The 18,926-nt window shown below is 38.6% G+C and overlaps 1 protein-coding gene across 7 annotated transcripts in view; it reads left to right on the top strand.

Moving 5' to 3' along the window:
- Window positions 1–18,926, top strand: part of Grm8 (glutamate metabotropic receptor 8) — an 867,398-nt gene that overhangs the window by 249,992 nt on the left and 598,480 nt on the right. The window lies entirely within an intron of this gene.

Genomic DNA, 18,926 nt, shown 5'->3' on the forward strand with positions numbered 1-18,926 from the left:
ACTTGTCTTCCCCTATTTGTTGTAAATCATGTGCACTGTGGCTATCTTACCTGTTGTCTCATATTTTTCTTTGCTGGCTTCAGGTATGTACGAAAACTCTGGTCCCCACAGCTGGATTATCCCCAGGCATGTGTGGCTGTGTTGTTTAGATGCCAAGGGAAAAAAGAAAAGGACCATAAGATACGGCTTCTGTCAGTGACTCCCTTCATGCTGGAAATCACGAGCAGCAAATTTTGAGGCTTAACTGACAGAAACAACTTTTAGCATGCAAATCAAATGTGATTTATTATAAAATTAATGGTACATATATACTACTCTACTAGTTATTTTGTATCTGGCTATTAGTCATAAAAGGTAAATGTGTTGCATATGTAACTGTAATTGGTATTTCTTTTATACTGTCAAACCATGTCTTCAGTTTTTCTTCATTTTAAAAATTCTAGTTAAATCAAAAGTGCCAGAGCTGACAATTTTTGCTGGTACTATATATAGTACTACATATACTATATAAACACACACACACACACACACACACACACACACACTGGCATTCAGCATCTGACTAGTCGTGATTCCTTGTTATCCTTGTGTTCTGCAGTGCTGAGGTGTCTTCTACTTTAGTCCCTGGTTTTGAAGACTCCCCAATTTGCCTCTCTGTCCTCTCATTTACAAGGTCCTGATGGCCCCTGTTCCTTTCTCCCTTCTGTCCACCTCTAAGCCATGAAACAGCAGAGCTTGAGGACAGAGTCCTGGGCTGGTGAACCGAGTGGGATGGCCAAGCTCTGGGAGAAAGGAGGCAGATCGAATCTCGGATGCCAGTTAGGGTTATGGCTAAAGTGGGGAAAGGACACAGCAAGAGGGACCAGCACTGCACCCTCTTCTCTTCTTTCAGAGAAGAAAAGGGTGAGACTCAGGCAGGAGGCCTGGTTTGTCTTGGTGACAGTGACTTGGAAAATTCCCTGAGTCTCCAGTCTGCTGGATTTTCATCCAGTCCTGGGAGGGGACTCTTAAAGTCTTGTTTATTTACCCAAGCAAGGATTTTGTTTTCTCTGGAATCCATGGACTATGCTCCAGCCTCAGAGATCCATGGGCTCCTGGATATGGACTCAATGATTTTGGGTAGGGGTATATTTGTTTTTTCTAGTGAAAAGATCTATGCCTTTAGAAAAGGGTACTATGACCCCAAATTTGGTGAAAAACCATGTCAGCATTATGGAAAATAATTATTTATGTTCAGTTTTGACCTGATGATGTGGTGAGTGTGGGTTTGTATATATGGGCCCTGAGAGAAGCTGAGAGATAAGCAGTATCCATCTCCTCTCTGATTGCTTATCCTCCTGTTTGCCTACTTTAAAGTAAAAGCAGGAAAAACTACAAGGAAAAGTAAATGTGAGTCATTAAATAGAATCAAGAAGAAGATTAAGATGACCATAAAACCTGTTTACTTGCTTAGGATAGACCACAAATTTGGCTGAAATCTAAAAGGGAAACCTAGTTAGTTAAAAATGCCATAGAGTCCACAAGAAAAGACAGAACAATTGCTTTGGGAAAGTTTTGTCCTTGGTACTAAGACCAGACTGATTCTCTCCTAAGAATCTTAATGAGAGGAATCGTGCAATGTAATAAGTCCTAACAACCTCCTACCCATGGATCCACAGTCAAATCCCTCAAAGTGGATTCTATTTTTGACTAAACCAAACCAAATGGCAACTTTCCAAGTAGTGATTTAATAAAAACAATCCTTTAAGGATCAGTACTGTGGAGGTCCAGATGCCCAGTTGTCTGCTGCCCTTGCTTGCACAGTGGGCAGTAGAGTTTTGAGTCTACAGGGAGTATAAATGCTCCAGGCAGGCTTTCCAGTAAAAGATTCCATCCTCCTAATTAATGATACAGTCTGTGTAGTTGTGAGTGTGCATTAAGATTGTTGATTGTATGTTGAAGACTCATATGCCTTAACAATAATGAGGGAGAAAGAAAGACATATAGGGAAACTGAGATGTCATTTTTAGGATGTGTGCCTGAACAGACAGATAATCCACTTCTGGCAAGAGGGGATCCAAAGGAGACTTATTGGTTGTGTCATAAGCCAGCTCCTTAAGGTCTCCATGTCTCAGTTTTCTAATACAGATATTAGATGTGGGTATTAGAACTGCCCTTGTATCAAGTGAGTGGAAGGAAATCTAGAATACTAGACAGCTAATAGTTATCATTTACTATTTAATTCACTACAAAATACCAGCTGTGCATAACTTAGCACATGTACTGATCCAAATTTTACAGAGCTTAATAACTGTGGTGGTTGATAAATATATACTGATAAATACAGAGCAAGCCAATAGTTGTAATTAAATGCTCACATGACTGGGACAAGTAGCAGAGGAAGTCTTAAGAAAGAAATGTTTGTCACATTTTCAAGGAATGCTTGGTGGAAGGCAAGGGATAGAAAATTGGAGAAAGGTAGGGCTGGAGCAGAGGGAGCAGAATGGAGAGAGCCGTCTGACAGGATAACAATGTTGGGGAGAGCACTTAGCTAGCTTTTGTTTATAGGACCCTGTAAACATGCTGAGTTAATGTGGAAGGATTAAGAAACTTGATAAATTTCTGTCCCATCACAAAAGAAGCTTGTCAACAGCCATGCCATTTACTGATGTCCCACACTGAGGATTCTGGTGCTGACCCTGACGCTGATAGAAGATGGAGAGGAAGCTGTCCCTGCCCTCTGAGGAGCTCAGTGAGGAGAGAGACAGGATTGTAAATAAGCACTGACCCTCCACAGTGAAGACCTGGGCAACAAGCCCGTTAGGTGAGTGTTTCAAGCAGCTGAAGAGCAGTTGGTGGGAGAGTAGTCACAACCCAACCAAGTGTGTAACCAATCAAGCAAGCCAATCTATCACTTGGTTAATTTAGGCAAACAGCAAAGCCTTGAGTAAATATTTCACTAAATTAACTGGTTGCTTGAGTGAATCAACCTAATCAAGTGTTTTTTGGCATCATGTAGACACAGCCTTAACAATGCAAATATCATTATCATCTCTTGCCTTTGACATGGGTCTATGAAATGCTCCTGGGAATTTGGGCTGCTGGTAGGAAGTCTAGCCAACTATGTTTTGTCTTTCTCCCACATAGTAGAAAGAGGATTATTCTTATTATTTTACATAATATTGTTCATTGTATAAAATGCAACTCTGAAAATAATTTCAAATATTTCCAACACTGATATAACTTTTATGATTTAAAAAGATATGTTTAAAATCTCTTTTTGAAGGCTGATCTTTTCCTGGCTAATCATTGGCAACTGATCTAAACAGACCTGGCTTAGTTTATGACCATCACCACTTTCTTAGCTTTTAAAAATACCAGCTTTTAAAGCTCTGCACATAAATTTTTTTTCCATGCCCACCCTAACCAAGCACTTTTTACAATGACTTGAGTGAAAGTTCAGAGTTTTATGGGTTTTCCTATAGTAGTGCTATTTTTAGGAAGGAAAGCAGGATATTTAGTTCTTTTCTTTTCCAAAAAAATACAATTTTTTCTCCATGATCCACTTTACAGCAGTGTTCAAGGTTATTTGAGGGCAGGAGTGAATACAATTTTGCTTTTATCCCTGGGAGTTTGTACCAGTAAAAACACTGGATCTGTGGAAGGTCAGGGATGTACCTCTATGACATAGATTGTGTAACCCATTTGTATTCCAACCCTGCAGACTCCAGGTCTGAATTTAAGTCAACAACAAGCTCAATTATAGAAGTTTCCATGTAGAGCTGAGTCTGGGAAGGAAGAAAAGGAGCTGGGAGGATAAGGGTTAAAGTAACAGAGAGATGAGATTGATTATACAGTGGAATACTTGCATTTTCTCTTATACTTGTTTTGGGGGCCATGTACCTATGGTAGGCACAGATTATAAGGGCTATAATATGGTCTGTTGTCTCACTGCCTTGGTAATTGTGTGACCTATTCATAATGCCTATAGAGGTTGGGTCAGGTTATATAAATGTATCACACTCGGCCAGCTTTGATGCAGTAGGGAATAGTATTGCCAGTGGCAAATTGGAGAATGTCCATGCATTTGTGCAGGACAACTAAGGTTTTTCTGCAGGTTGAATTTGCCCGCTGAATATTACTAGTTTGAAAATTCTGAATTAAAGTACGTAGAAGAAAACATATTTGTATGTAGCTGATGAAGAGATGTGTGAATTAACTATGCAGTGGTGCCCCTGTGTAGTTTTCTTTCTCTGTCCGTCTCCAAGTTGATTAATTAGATGGGGAAACTGGAAAGTGACCTTCCATCTTGGAGATTCAGAATTTTCATTCTCTCAGAAAATGATTCCATTAGACCTCAGCAATGAATCTTCTCAGCATTAGGTTTTGTGGTACATCTTCCAGACAGCATAATTTGTGATGCACTGTTAGTGCTTATGGGGAAATAATTGAATAGATTAAAAGCAATGTGTTTACACATGTGATTTTTAGCTTTTGTTATTAATGGAGTCTATTCTTTTTAATATAGGTGTCCAGAATTTATATGAAGGTAGATTGTTCTGGTTGTCATTAGTTCTATATCTCCTATAACAAAGGGGCTATGGTTATATAGGAAATATATTATATAAGAAATATATTAATATATTAGGAAATTATATATTAATATATTAGGAAAGTCCCTTCTATCAAGAATTTTGTGAGAGAGTAAATGTACTTGGTGTTTTTCATAGTCAATAAAGTGCTATGATTATATACCAAGGTTTTAGAGACAGAAAATTCAGTCTCCCAGGATTGAATTCGGGTTCTAATCCTCATGATTTATGCAGAGCAGAGCAAATGACTTAATCTCTTGAATCTGGTTTCCTCATCTATAATGTGGAGTTTTTCTAAGGCTTAAATGAGATAATACTGCTAAAATGACCTGATCAGAATGTGGTAATAGTTATTCAATAGATACTTACATTATTATAATTATAATTAGTATTATTATCAGAGATATAGGTGTTCAGATCTGAAATAGGGGCCATGGGGATTAATTAGAGTAAGTATCAAGAATATATAAATCTTAGAATACAAGAATGTTGAGAAAGATAAAGATAATAATAATAATAAACATTTAAGTTTTTACAACAGAGGAGTAAAGCTGAAGAAAGAGAATATTGCTATTTAATCTAGTCAAAAAATGTTACTCAATTCTATAGATTAAAAGAATTAGAAGTTGAGAAAAATATTTTTATAATATCTGGGCAGGGAAGACCTTGAAAATAAAGTCAAAAGATAAGCAGAAGACCAGGAGAAAAAAGTTGAGACACATATACCAAAGGGAAGATTACGGTATATAAACACAGAATGTTTACCTTAAAAACAATATCCAACTGATAAGAGTACAAAAAAAAGGAATAGAAAGTTCCCACCTGAGAAAATTCCTTACCCACCTCGTGTAGTCAGGTGGGGCTTTTTGGACGTGGCTGGACCTAGGGTGTGTGCTGCTGGGATCAAGGATAGGATGCAGAGATTGAATCATGGGTTGGACATAGGATTTAGGCTGCCCCACCCTGGGTGTGAGTGCTACCGTACTAAGGGTGAGCAGCCTGGATAAGACATAAGGGACAGAGAGAGGGTTGCTGCTGGTCACTTACTGCTTGCTGCTGCTGCCCCCTGTCTGTTCTGTGATGTCCCTCTGCCATGCCACCCTGCCTTGGAGCCAGTTGATTATGGATTGAAACCTCTATCTACAAACTTTGAGCCAGAATAAACTTTTCCTCCTCTAAATTGTCAAGTGTTTTATCTCAGCAATGAGAAAAGTAACTGAGACAGCATCTTACTGGCAAGGTTGGGGTAGGACAGGCCTCTAGGAAATTTCTAGAGACCTACTGATTAAGGATGTATAGAATGGCCCTGAGAGAAGTTTTAGATAAAAGCCTTTCTCTCCAGATTGTAGAGCAAAAGATAGTTCCCAATTCAGCCTTTAGCAGAAATAAAACAACAGCAACCTAAAGTGAAATCAAAATTTAAAAATAGAAAACTCTTATCTTCTTTACCTTATGGAAAAAAACCACAGGCTCTTTCTGTCATCCCCTGTCATACCCAACTCTGGAGTCCATCCAGATTGGGAAAAGTGAAGTTCTGAGAAGGGAACGGATAATTTGAAAGCCAAACAATCTTTATATATTTTCTTAAATTTCCTACATTCATGCATAGTTAAAGATTTGGGCTATTTATCTCTGGTGGGAATTAAGATAGCTATTGATTTTTTTAAGTAGCCCAAATTGAGGCAGCAAATGAACCTTTACAAAGTACAGGGCTTCAGTTTTATTTAAGGAGCACTGCTAGGAAGATAGTAGGAGTGGTGTTCTCTGGTAGCCAGCTGCACTGCTTGGGTGTCCCACAGAGTGTGTCCTGGGCAGTGATGGACAGGGCAGAACACTCTCATCTGAAATGCTGCTATTGGCCGGTCAACAGCTGATGTAAGGAAGTTGAGCATGGCGGGAGTCCTGAGGGAAACAGCGATGTACAAGTAGAGGAAGTGCCAATGAAGAAAACACCCAAGCTGTTGAGGGATGTCTGTGGGGGTTATTGTTTCAAGGAATGCATGGTATCAGCAAGTTTCACAAAGAAAAGAAACTGGAACTCTGAAAAACTACTAGACCATAAAATAGGTTTTAAATCTACATGTAAAATAAAAGGAATAATAAAATAGGCTTACTAGTTGGAGATGACAGTACTATAGGGTAGATTAGAGAGAAAAGGAAGAACAATCTGAACCTTAGTTTTCTTTGATTTTGTCCTTCCCAGCAGAGCAAATAATCTTTAAATTGGGAAAAGGCAGGAAAAGTAATATAAATAATATGAACAACTAATACATTTCTAGGATGGATGGAGGAATAATGGAAGCTCTAGCCACAACTAGTGCTGTAGGTTCAGGTGTGGAACTTCTGAGGTGCTAAAGAAATGTTAAGATTGGTCCCTGGAAGTGGTGAGGTTCTGTGAGCATTTGTGGTGGTTAAGAAGAATCTAAAGATGGACAATTACCCAGATAGAAATTGAAAAAGCTGGGCTGGGGATTTAGCTCAGTGGTTCTGCTGCCTGTCTTGCAAGTGCAAGGACCCGAGTTTGATCCCCTGGTACCAAAAAGAAAAGAAAAAAATTGAAAAAGCCACAAAGAGCTCTATACATTTTGAGCAATTTTAATGTTAGAATAGTTTGTGGTGATTTAGGAAGTAGGTTAATGATTTTTAATGAGGAAAAGCTAATAATACATACACAAGCTGATCTAAATATATGGTGAAGTTTCAATTTAAAAAATTATTCCAGTAAAAGACACATAGCCATTAGTTCTCAAAATATCCCCTTTGCTTAGAACACACTCACCTTATCATTCTTGCCACTTTCTGAAGCAGTTTGGGAAATCCTCTTTCATTGAGAGAGAGAGAGAGAGAGAGAGAGAGAGAGAGAGAGAATGTGAATTGCATGAGGGCACCATGAGGTAGATGTAAGTGGATTTGCAGTTAAATGAGCACCATATCCCAAAAGAGCTGATTCAAATGAAGATTCCTAGAACATTCCAGAGTTCTGACTTGGGTCCACTCTGTGCAGATCAGTGAAAACATAAAATAGTGGCTTGAACAAGGGTATAGAAAAACATGGTTGTCAAATTTTCAGATAATGACAAATTGAATATTTCAATATGGTAATTCTTTCATTAGCCTCTAGATACTGGATCAAGAGGAAAAGAGAAGAAATGTAGTGGAGCTAAATATAAGATTCAAGATTTACATTAGAAAAAGTCATTTGAACCAAAAAAGGAGGGAGAATTCTGATTTGCTGTGTGTTGACCATACACTTGGCTTACTTACTGGGCACTAGGTGAGAAGCAGCTTTGCCACCAAACCTAATTTCATTAGTAAAGACAAGAAGATGAGAATAAAACAGCCTTTTGGGGAGCATGTAGTCAAAGCCCGACTCTTCCCTTTCCTCTCCATTAGCTAGAAGCAGGAGATTCTTTCTCCTGCTGAGCCAAGTGAGCCATGCTCTGAGGAAATCTATGCTGGTGATGGTGCTGGAAAGGTGGGTGGGCATTGCCTTCCTTGGCAGAATCTGTCGGGTAGGGTTACTTTGATGCTGGTGCATGGAGTGGGAAGTGAGTTTTGTGGAGAAGTCGTGGAACTCAGCAATCAGTCTGGCTATGCTTTTCTGTCCCTGGCTCCTTTCTGAGAAGAATAAGAAGTGGGCATTGAACTTGTGCTCTTGTTGATTAGGGAAAGTGGGTCCAAAGTTAGACCATGGAGCTCCCAGGGCAGAGTCCAGGACAATGTTGTGTGTGTGTGTGTGTGTGTGTGTGTGTGTGTGTGTGTGAAGACTGGGAGAAAGAAGGGGCAAACCTTATCCTTCACAGGTTACTGGCAGCCCTGGGGGGCACTGCAGGAAGACCCCAGTTGTCACCGTGGCTCCACTTGTAGGCATCTGGGGAATAGCTGAGGTGACAGAGCTAGATTGAGTTTTGGGGTTCCTAACTTGGGAAGACAAAGGTATCATGGCCACTCCCCATGGAAGGGTTGGAGAGAGGGTACTGTCCTCCGAAACCTCAGCCCTCACCTCAGCAGATTCCTTTGTCAGGACCATCTGGACTCAGAATGAAGCACAAAAAGTCTTTTATCACCAGGTACATAATAAGAGTTTCTTCAGCATTGATGGTGGGAGAAGTTGTGTGTGTGTGTGTGTGTGTATGTGGGGGTGGTCAGAGGCTATATAAGAACTCTTTGCGCTTCCTTCTCAATTTTGCTGTGAGCCTAAAATTTCTCTAAAAAATCAAGTCTATTAAAAATGACAGCTTATCTGATGAGGAGAGATCTCTATCTTTCAGAATCACCTACAGTTGATGTGATTTGATTGTTAAATTAAAGCAGCTCCAGCTCCTCTGTTTTTCAGATTGATAAAGATTTTGCTAAATGGTGATGGTAGAGGTTGCTTTGGCTAACTGTCTTGTGGGTTGTCTTTGAACAGGATATTGACTGCCAGTGGATTGTATATAGCTTGCAAGGGTAAAATAAAGTAAAATTTGAAGATACAGGGACTTCCAAGAAATGTTTACACATGCATCTATCAAAACCCAATACATATCAGTGAGGAACAAATGAAATAATAGGCTAGAGAAGAAGTGGTTCTTCTAGCACAAAAGGGAGCTAAATTCTGCACTTTTGTGAGGAGGAGAATGGGAAAAATATTGTTGTATCTTTATGGTCAAACTAAATAGAAAAACAAAAGAGTCTCTTTCTTCATGCAACTCTTCTGGGTGTGCTGGGTGAGCTGAGGCTCCCTGAGGTTGACTGTGTGAAGGAAGAGTAAAGAAATTTAAAAAGACAATGAAAAAGAGGAGTATGTGAAAAAGATTAGCCTGTCCTGGAGAAGGGGGAAGAGAATAGTTTTTAAATTAGCCTTGGGATAGATATTTTAAAATGAACAGAGCCAAGTCTTAAATGCCAAATGAAGATTAGTATTGGCCACAAGTGCCTGAAAAGCTATGGGTTTTGGCCAAGATTCTATAAAGGATTGTTTCCTCCCGGGAGGAGAGGTTGAGACAGCACTGTACTGTCAGGGCAGTGGTTTCATGTTCGTACCCCAACAAGTGCAGATTTCTCCATACTTTGCTACACCAATGAAACCCAGTAAGGAGAAGTGCAGAAAAGAAGATGAGTGAGTGAGATGGAGAGGGCTATGGAGAGGGAATGAGAGAAGTTCCTCTTGGTGGAGCATGATGAGGTTCGCCCCGAGTAGCCTTGGAGCTGAAATGTGCCTGAAAAGAAGCACTCAACTATGTGAAGATAGGACCAGGAAGCTCTGAAGGAGGTGGTGAGGACAGGTACAAAGGCCCTGAGGTTGACCAACATGAGGAAACCCACAGGGGCCAAGAGGACTAAAGAAAGGAAGACATGTATGGGATTGGTTCCTGAGAGGACTTGTAGGCTGCAGGACAAATGTTAGATTTTGTTCTTGGTGAGAAGTCTTTGGGAGAGGTTCCATCAGGAGAGCGATGTGTCTGTCGTATGTGTTAGAAAAATGATTTTGAGCACTGCATGCAGAATGGCGAAGATGAGAGCAGGCGTGGAAACAAGGAAATGCATTCAGTAACAACCAGCTCTGTTTTCTGACTAATATATTAAAATTTCAGTTGCTGGTGTCATTTAGGATGAATACAGAAAAGCCCCAGGATACAGCAGAAATCCCTGATGGTGAATGCTGGACAAGTCACTTTCTCTCCTTCAATTGTGAAATAATTGAGAGTAAAATATTAACAGCTGCCATGCATTGAGGGCTTGTGAAGTGCCAAACCCTGCACCAGGCATGTAAATGCATCTTACCTTATTTAATCCTTACAGGAATACGTACCAGCAATGCTGTAGAAGAGGTGGCAGCTGCTAATAGCCAAATATAAAACTTGACAAGCTATCAATTTACTCAAGCAAATGATTAGCAGCAGAGTGACTTAAAACCAATTCTATATTTGAATAAATTCCATTTTTTTAAAGAACTGCTTTATTTACAGGTCTAGCCTTGGAGAAACGACCTCCATATCAAGAGGAACACTTGAAATATTCTTCTCTAGATAGAGATATTTTGAAATCACAGGCATTGTCAGGAATAGGTCCCAGAAAAATTAGCAAGTCATTTTCTAAAATGCCCTTCACAAGTTATTGTTTTTAATATTTAGAAATTTTGTGTTACATAGAAAGATACTTTAGAACCCACTATTTATGGAGGGTCTCACTTTAATGAGCAAACAAAATTCCGTGGAGCTGTGCAGACAGTGAATGAAGGGTGACTGTGGATTTAAAATTAGAAATTTTTGTCAGCTGAGGAAAACTTTTTGGTCTGCCTCCATGAATTCAATTTTACAGTTTTTACTTGATGAAATGATCAAAGCCTTTTGCTTCTAAGCTAACACTCTTTTGAAATATAAAATTAATAGTTCAAGACTTAAAGGAGAAATAATAATGGCTTACTTTGTTTTCCGAATATGACTGGTTGTTGTGAGTTTTTGGAAAGAGAATGTCCTCTTTAAAAACAAGTGTCCAAATTAGAAATTACTATTTGTCTGTAAGGTAAAAGTATTCTTAGTGTTTGTTCCTTTAACATAGATTCTGTTTCTATGAGCAGCATGAGGAATATTGGCACCAATTGATACGAAGACTTACAAGTATGTTTGCCATACTCCTAAGCTATAAATAACAAATGAATAAACAAAATTTTTAAACACTCACTGTTCATTCTAAATGAAGCAAAAACACCTATGATAGGAACAGAGGAAAAATTCTTGTGAAGAAAATAGCTTGGAGCCAGTGTGTGATGTCCACCTGTGATCCCAGCACTCTGGGAGGCTAAGGTAGGAGGGTCACAAGTTTGAGCCTAGCCTGGGCAACCTAGCAACTTGTAAGACCCTGTCTCAGAATTTAAAAAAAGACTGGGATAAAGCTCAGTGAGAAAGCCCTGTGTTTAGTCTCCAGTACTGGAAAAAAATTGCTTGGAAAGCCAAAGAACTGCTGAAAACATAAAAGAAGTAGTATCCTTTTGGTCTTATCCTATAAGGCGAAAGGTGTGCCTACTTCACAAATGGTCACACATGCACGACTAAGAGGCACGTGCTGGTTGTGGTGGCACAAGTCTGTAATCTCAGCTATGTACAAGGGAGGCGGAGGCAGGAGGATCACAACTTTAAGGACAGCCTGAGCCACTTAACAAGATCCTGTCTCAACATTAGGTAAAAAAAGGTGGGGACGGAGCTCAGTGGTAGTGGGCCCTTGGGTTCAATCCCAGTGTCCCAAAAAATAAATAAGAGGCACAAGAGGACTTCTAGAAAGTTAATGTTTTGAATAATTTATTACATTATTACTATAAATCCAGCTTTTTAGGCATTAAAATATGTCATCCTACTATGCATATTATTATTCCCAGTTTATATATGGGGAAACAGGCTTAGAAATAAGTGGGAGATTCTAACTCTTTTGGGAAGGTGTCTAGAAGGGGATAGCTGAATGCAATTTCCATTTTTAGTTTTCTGTGGAATCTCCACAGCGAGTTCCATATAGAGTTAAAATCATCCTATAACAGGGTTATGTGCATACCCATGTTTATAGCAGCACAATTTGTAATAGCTGGATATTGGAAACAGCTTAAATGTTCATTAACAGATGAATGGATAAGAAAAATGTATTTATACACAATGGAATACTATGCTGTCATGAAGAAAGATGAACTTGACGTATTCATAGGTGAATGAATGCAGCTTAAGAACATAAATGTTAAGTGAAATAAGTCAGATACACAAGCTCAAATATTGTGTGGTTTCTCTTATATGGGAAAAATAAATGAAAAACAAAATAGAACAGAGATAAATAGAAAATAAGAAAAAGTTCAAATACTTCCCAAAATTATAAATTCCATTGTTTTAAAAATATTTCAATATATATGCTAATTGATTTCATTTATACTAGTAGTTTATCTTAGTTTGATAAAAAAGATTAGTGTTATTATCTATTTCTTTTTTGTAAGAATCTTTCTGGTTTCTGTCTTGTACTCTGATTAACTACTTTGAAGATTATGATACACAGTATAACTATTGTTAGTCTCTTGTTTGATTATGAAATTTTATTTTTGAATCAAGTAATAAAAAAATGGAAGGGCCAGATTTTGAACTCTACTGTACTATCTTTTAGGTGTTGGAAAAGGCTATAAAGTTTAGATGATTGGTGAAATAAACTGTACAGAAAGATATAATAGTCTTGCATTATGGTCAATGGGATTTTACTGTTTAGCAAAACATGGTCTGTTAGTCACAAGAATCTTTCTTTCCTGGTTCAGTGGTTTTCCTAGAAGACATAACCTTGGTGACTGTGGCCCTGGCCTATTCTTGTGTGCCTTTGCCTATGATGCATATCTTGTTCTTACATCTCCCCTCCTGGACTCCACACTTCTTCACTAGCCTTCCCCTGTCAGAAGTGGGTTTCTAGTACCTTCTACATACTTTGGGTTGGGTAGAGTGATTGTAGTTCATTTTATTTTTATTTATTTATTTTTTGGTACAGGGGATCAAACTCAGGACCTTCCTCTTATGAGGCAGGCACGGAGCCACTGAGCTAAATCCCTGGCCCATAGTTAACTTCAAAAAATTTTGTTTTATATTAGAAGTATTACATTAATACATATAATACATATATGCCTCTTTATTTTTAAATGAGTTAAATTTTGACTTAATCCTCGAAACACCTGAAAGAAGTTTATAGACCATTCTAGAAGTGTTTTTGAAGAACTGCTGCTTTCAAGATTACTTAGAATATACATTTATCATGCAGTGACCCATGTGGCCATAATAAAATTTATGTTGAGAAAAAAGAAGGAAAGAAGTACCGTCAATGCAGGGGAAGACAGTAAGTGAAGTTATTCTAAGAATATCCAAATACAATTTTAACTTTGACCTACTATTATCTTGAGGCTGTGGGCCATCTACTTCTTAGCCTGGAAATGGTAAGTGCAATTTTAATATTGTTGCCAAGTATTAATTGCCTGAAACATAGAACTTAGCTTTGGATGACATATTGTTTTATCAGCATTCAATTCAATTTTAAAAGTGGAATAGAAAGAAACAACAATAAAAAAAATCCCTAAAATTGATATTGTGAAATAGGAAGAAAAGGTCTAAAGGAGTAGGGGAAGTGGGAGGGATAGGGGAAAGAAAAGAAGGGAAAAGAAAAAATACTAGAAAAGGAAAAAAATGTAAACAAAGTCTTTGTAAATAGGGAAGGGAGGAGGGGGTGAAGGGAGGGCAGGGGAAGGAGGAAAAAATAAGAACCAAGATTCATCACGCAAAGGTACAAGATACCACTGATGAATGTAACTGTATTGTATATCTAAAATGTACCAATAAATTTAATAAAAAAAATTCCCTAAAACCCTGAGAGGTAAATATATATTTATATATTTCATTGTATTTTACAGTGCCCTTTCTAATCCAAATCTAGTCTTGTATTTACTGCCTTAAAATATGATTGAATTTTATCAAACAAACTTAATAACTGGCAGTTATCAATTATTGACCAATCTTTTTTCTAAAATATGTTTTTGTGTCAATAGCTGAGGTCCCTGTTTTAAAATATGATGACAAGTAGATTTTCTAGTGCATAGACATGTGTTATCTTTTTCTAAATAAGATCAATTTAGGGATATATATATATATATATATATATATATATATTTGTTGTTGTTGTTTGTTGGTTTGATTTTTTTGAGACAGGGTTTTGCTATGTAGTTCAGTCCAACCCAGAACTCACTAGGTACCCCAGGCTGGTCTCGAACTAGCAGTGATCCTCCAGCCTCAGCCCCCTGAGTGTTGAGATTACAGGTGTGCACACCATGCCAGGCAGGGATATTTAATTAAGTATAATTTCACAGCTTTAGACCTGTGATTTTAATGCATTGATTGAATTGTCCAAATGACTATTGACTCACTTTTTTCTTTTATACCACCTATACTTACATAGCTATAATGACTAAATTGGCCAGTGATACAAATGTGCTGGAAGTTAGCATCATTTAGTTGTCGCCTTTATTGTCAGAAAAACCACAACTATCAAAGAGAAAAAATAATTTAGCAATTTAGGTTTGGGCTTGTTCTATTCTCTCAAAGCTCATTTCTTTAAAATGTTCCGCCTCTGCAGAAGGAAGAGGCTGGAATTCCTTCAGTGAAGCAGTTGAGGAGGCTGGGGCCCAGGAACCTGGTGATGAGGGCAGGGTTTTAGTGCTCAACAATCCTGGCTAAGACACTCCACACTGTGCAAGCCAAGGTTTTGAAGTCTCCCTGTCTCTGTTTCTTTCTCTTCTTTAAATAATAACTGCTGTATTTGCAATACCTGTGAATGTGAGTGAGTATAAGTGGCTTTCTCCTATAGTAGCATTTTGAAAAACATGAAGATGTTATTCTTCATAAGCATTTAGAAGTGAAGTTGAAAGACTAGAAAGTCTTGGCAATTGCACACCACACAATTGCTTATCTCCTTTTCAATAATGTACTCTTCAGCATAGTATATGTCCCTTAGGAAGCTTGGTGGAATCAGCCTTTCTTCCACTTAGAAAGAAAGCTTTAATTTCCTTCCTATATCTGTTCTGAATGGTAATTGTACATTGAGATTCTTATTTCCTGATTTGTGATGATGATTAGGGCAACAGAGAAATAATACAAATGTGCCCATTCCAACATAAAATAAAACGAAACATTCTCTGAATAATTACAAATGTGGGTAATGACCATCCTCCCCTTTCCAATACCTTCCCAGGAGGGAACCAACGAGGCGACACATTTGTATTAACAGACAGATGAACTGACATTTTTGAGAGGGGCCAAGAAAATGTTGCCATTCATAATTCCTGCAGGAAAAATATTAATTATAAGTATCCATAAATATTACAAAGGTTTTCTTCCTAGGGTCCTACTTTAAAATGTTTTATTCTCATTGTCCTTGCTTGCCAGACTGCCCTAAAGGAAGTGAAACAGAGAAACTCATCAGAGAGGTGATGCTTGGTGAGGAGCTGCCCCCTGTGCTCCCAAGAAGGATGTTTATTTTTATTTGTGTGTGTGTGTGTGTGTGTGTGTTGTTCAAGTAAAAAGGGCTGTTATGGCTTATATCTAGATGTCCCCCCAAAGCCTTATATACTGAAAAGTGGGACTTTGGGGAGGTGACTAGATCATGGGTGTGTGACACTAAATTAGTCCACTGATGGGTTTATGACTGGGTGTATTATTGAGAGGTGAAGCCTGGTAGGAAGAGGTGGGTCACTGTGGGTGTGGCCTGGAAATATCTATCCTTCCTTCCGCCTCTATCCCCCCTGCTTCCTGCCTACCCTGCCATGGACTGTTTCTCCTTTGCAATGCCCCTCTGGCATGCTGCCCTGTCTTGGAGCTGGCCAACTATGAACTGAAAGAAACCTCACAAACTATGAGCTAAAATAAACCTTTGCTCCTTTAACTTATGGGTGTTGAGTATTTTGTCCCAGCAATGAGAAAGAAAGACTGGGCAGACAGATGTGGGTCAGACAGCTGTGCATGTAAGGGTCACAGGAGAATGATAGTTAGGATGATTCTATCCTAACCCCTCTCTGCTCAGGGTTGTGCCAAGGAATATCCTCAACATACTCTGTATAGAACAAGGAGAGAAAGTCCTCAAAATTCTTTTCCGATGTAGCTTTGTGGTTGTATGATACTAAGTGTTGTGAAAATGTAAACCATCCTAAAAATATCATTTTTAGGGTTTGTATGATTTTCTAATAATGGTTGCAATTGATTTTTGCCACCCTACTTCATTTTCTGTATTTTTATAATCTTTGCTTCAGAATTTAAGTAGAATCCCCATTTTCTTTTTGCACTTAATTTAGAATCCATTCTGTAGGCATAGATTTTACTAGCTTTTACTTTTGCTTCCTTTAATGAAAATTCCTGAAGTGCAGTTCAGTGTGGAGAAAGGGCAAAAGAGGAAGGAAATAATGTTTGCAAAGAGCTTAGAGCAGTGTGGGCAGGTCTTTATGCTTGCTGTGTTTGTTTATAAAGGATCTCATTTAATACTCACAAAATGTAGGTATTCAGGAAACCAAAGCTCAGACAGATTGGGTAACTTGCTTCAGGTTACACAATTAGCATCTGATAGAGATAGGATTCAATTCCTAAGGTTTTTGGCTTCAAAGCTCTATCAGGCTGGACACACCTTACAGTAAAATACATGCCACTGTGAACAGCTTATAGAATGCACAGTGTAATGATTCTTGGTGTTTGCAGGGCTTGTGCAAGCCAGCCAGAGCTGATTTTTACATAACTTGCAAAGTGGCAGTGACATGACAGATCAATGTGTATAATTAGAAAAAGGAAAACGTTGAAAATCTATTCATGCTTTAATAGCTAAAAAGGTATTGGTCTCCCGCCAAACTGACGTACATTTTTGGAGCCAGAGACTCTAAGATACTCCCTTACATGGTACTTAAGATAAATAATGCCATTTAAATATCCATCCACCTGCTGCCACACACAGCTAAATGCTCAGAACAAAACTCCTTTTACTTCTTTCAATGGTCTGGGATCAATGTATAACAATGCAATTTTCTTTTTTTAGACAATGTTGTGATGTGACAACCTAGGTGTTTTACATATACTAGTTTTCTGTGGTTTAAAGGCTAAACAGCCTCCAAGGGATCACATTTATAGCTCCAAAATATTTTCCTAAGTTAAATTGCACATTTCATTAAATAGAGTGGTTATTCCATGTATTTGTGGCAATGTCAATGTCTGTGTTATAAACAGGGCCTTGAAATGGCTTTCCAACCCCTATTTCTGTCTTTGCCATCACTATTTTGATCTCAGAATGGTCAGAACATCACACCCAGCTGCAAGGAAGTCTGGAAAAATGAGAAATTTAGTGGGAACCCTCACTATGCTAAAGAAACTAGAGTTCTGGTAGTACGTAAAACTGGTGAGTGGGTATTGGCTAAATAGCATTGTCTACCCTGACCCTCATTCCAACACTGCACTATGGACTCATGCTTGCCTGTGAATCTAGTGTGGAAGTATAGGAGGAAAGATGGAAACTAGGGCTTTGCAGACTGTTGGGGCTGGGGAGGGCCTTGATCTTGATGGCTCTGCACTGTATGTTTTTCTCTTCCTTTCCTTGTAGTTGCAGTCTCTGCTTCCTTTGGTTTGGTATTCTTTCCCTGATCACTATTACTTTTTATTATTCAATGCCAGGTAGTGTAATTTTTTTTAGGTAACCTGCTCTGGAAAGACTAGGCAGCCCTCTCTTATATATTCCCCCAGGCCCTGGGTCTTGAATTTATTTTTCCCCTTTCTGGAGCATTTTTCACTATTATACTTATTGGTGTGTGGGTGTGTGGGTGTGTCTTTGTGTGTCTTATTTATCCAGTGTCTTGGTTTCTTCACCACTAGACTATAAATAGCATGAGAGAAGAGGCCATGTTTGTGTTATACCTGGATATTCCTTCCTGCTTCAGTGTCTAACAGGATATCTACGGCAGAGTAGATCTTTAGTAGATGCTTGTTGGATTAGTTAAGAATAAATAAATATATTTTGTTGATTGACTTTCCTCTCTTCTTCTTTTTTGTTTTGTTTTGTTTTTGAGACAGGGTCTTGCTATGTAGCCCAGGCTGGCCTTGAACTCTTGTGATTCTCTTGCCTCAGCCTCCCGAGCACAGGAATTATAGGCACGTGCCACCATGCCCTCACTTTCTCCTTTCTTAATGCACTTCTTCTGCCCTCTTTCTCTCTTCTGTCATTAGGCTTTGCTTAAGCGCGTCCGTTGATTTTTTTTTATTCACTTGTGTATTTTTTCTTGTCTCTTTCTCTCTGGAGTATTCTTCCTCTCTCTCTCTCTCTCAGATGGTTATTATCTTTTTTCACAGCTCTTCATTTCCATTTGAGTTCTCTTGCTCAAGGTTCAGTACCACATGTCCATCCTACTGCCCACTGCTTTCTGCCTGGAATGGCTTTCTATCACCTCACCTCGGTAAGTCCCACAGGACACTCATCAGGTGCCCACCTCCATTTTCTACTTTCTGGAAATTGTGACACCTTCTTCCCGTTATTCACACTTGGAAACTTGGTATTATTTGTGGGATCATTTATTTGCATTAGTAAGTGTTGTTTCTGTAACTTAGCTAACAGCTCTTCTTCCTTCTCATTGCTGTTACTGCAGTGCACAATGTATAAGTTTGTGGGCGCTGGCACATGTGGGATGGCAAGATCAAAGGAAACGGGAGCTAATAAGCTCCCCATAAAGCATGGGGCAGAGGCTTTGCTAGTTCACCATGCTGAGAGATTCATTTAAACATCGTAATCTAGTATGTGTGACTCATGGAAAAATTAATTCAAATAACTGGATTACCCTGCAGTAAAATTGAA

Source organism: Heterocephalus glaber, unplaced genomic scaffold (genome assembly GCF_053883595.1).
Source record: "Heterocephalus glaber isolate CG9 unplaced genomic scaffold, H.glaber_assembly_v1.0 deba00000546, whole genome shotgun sequence".
NCBI lineage: Eukaryota > Metazoa > Chordata > Mammalia > Rodentia > Bathyergidae > Heterocephalus > Heterocephalus glaber.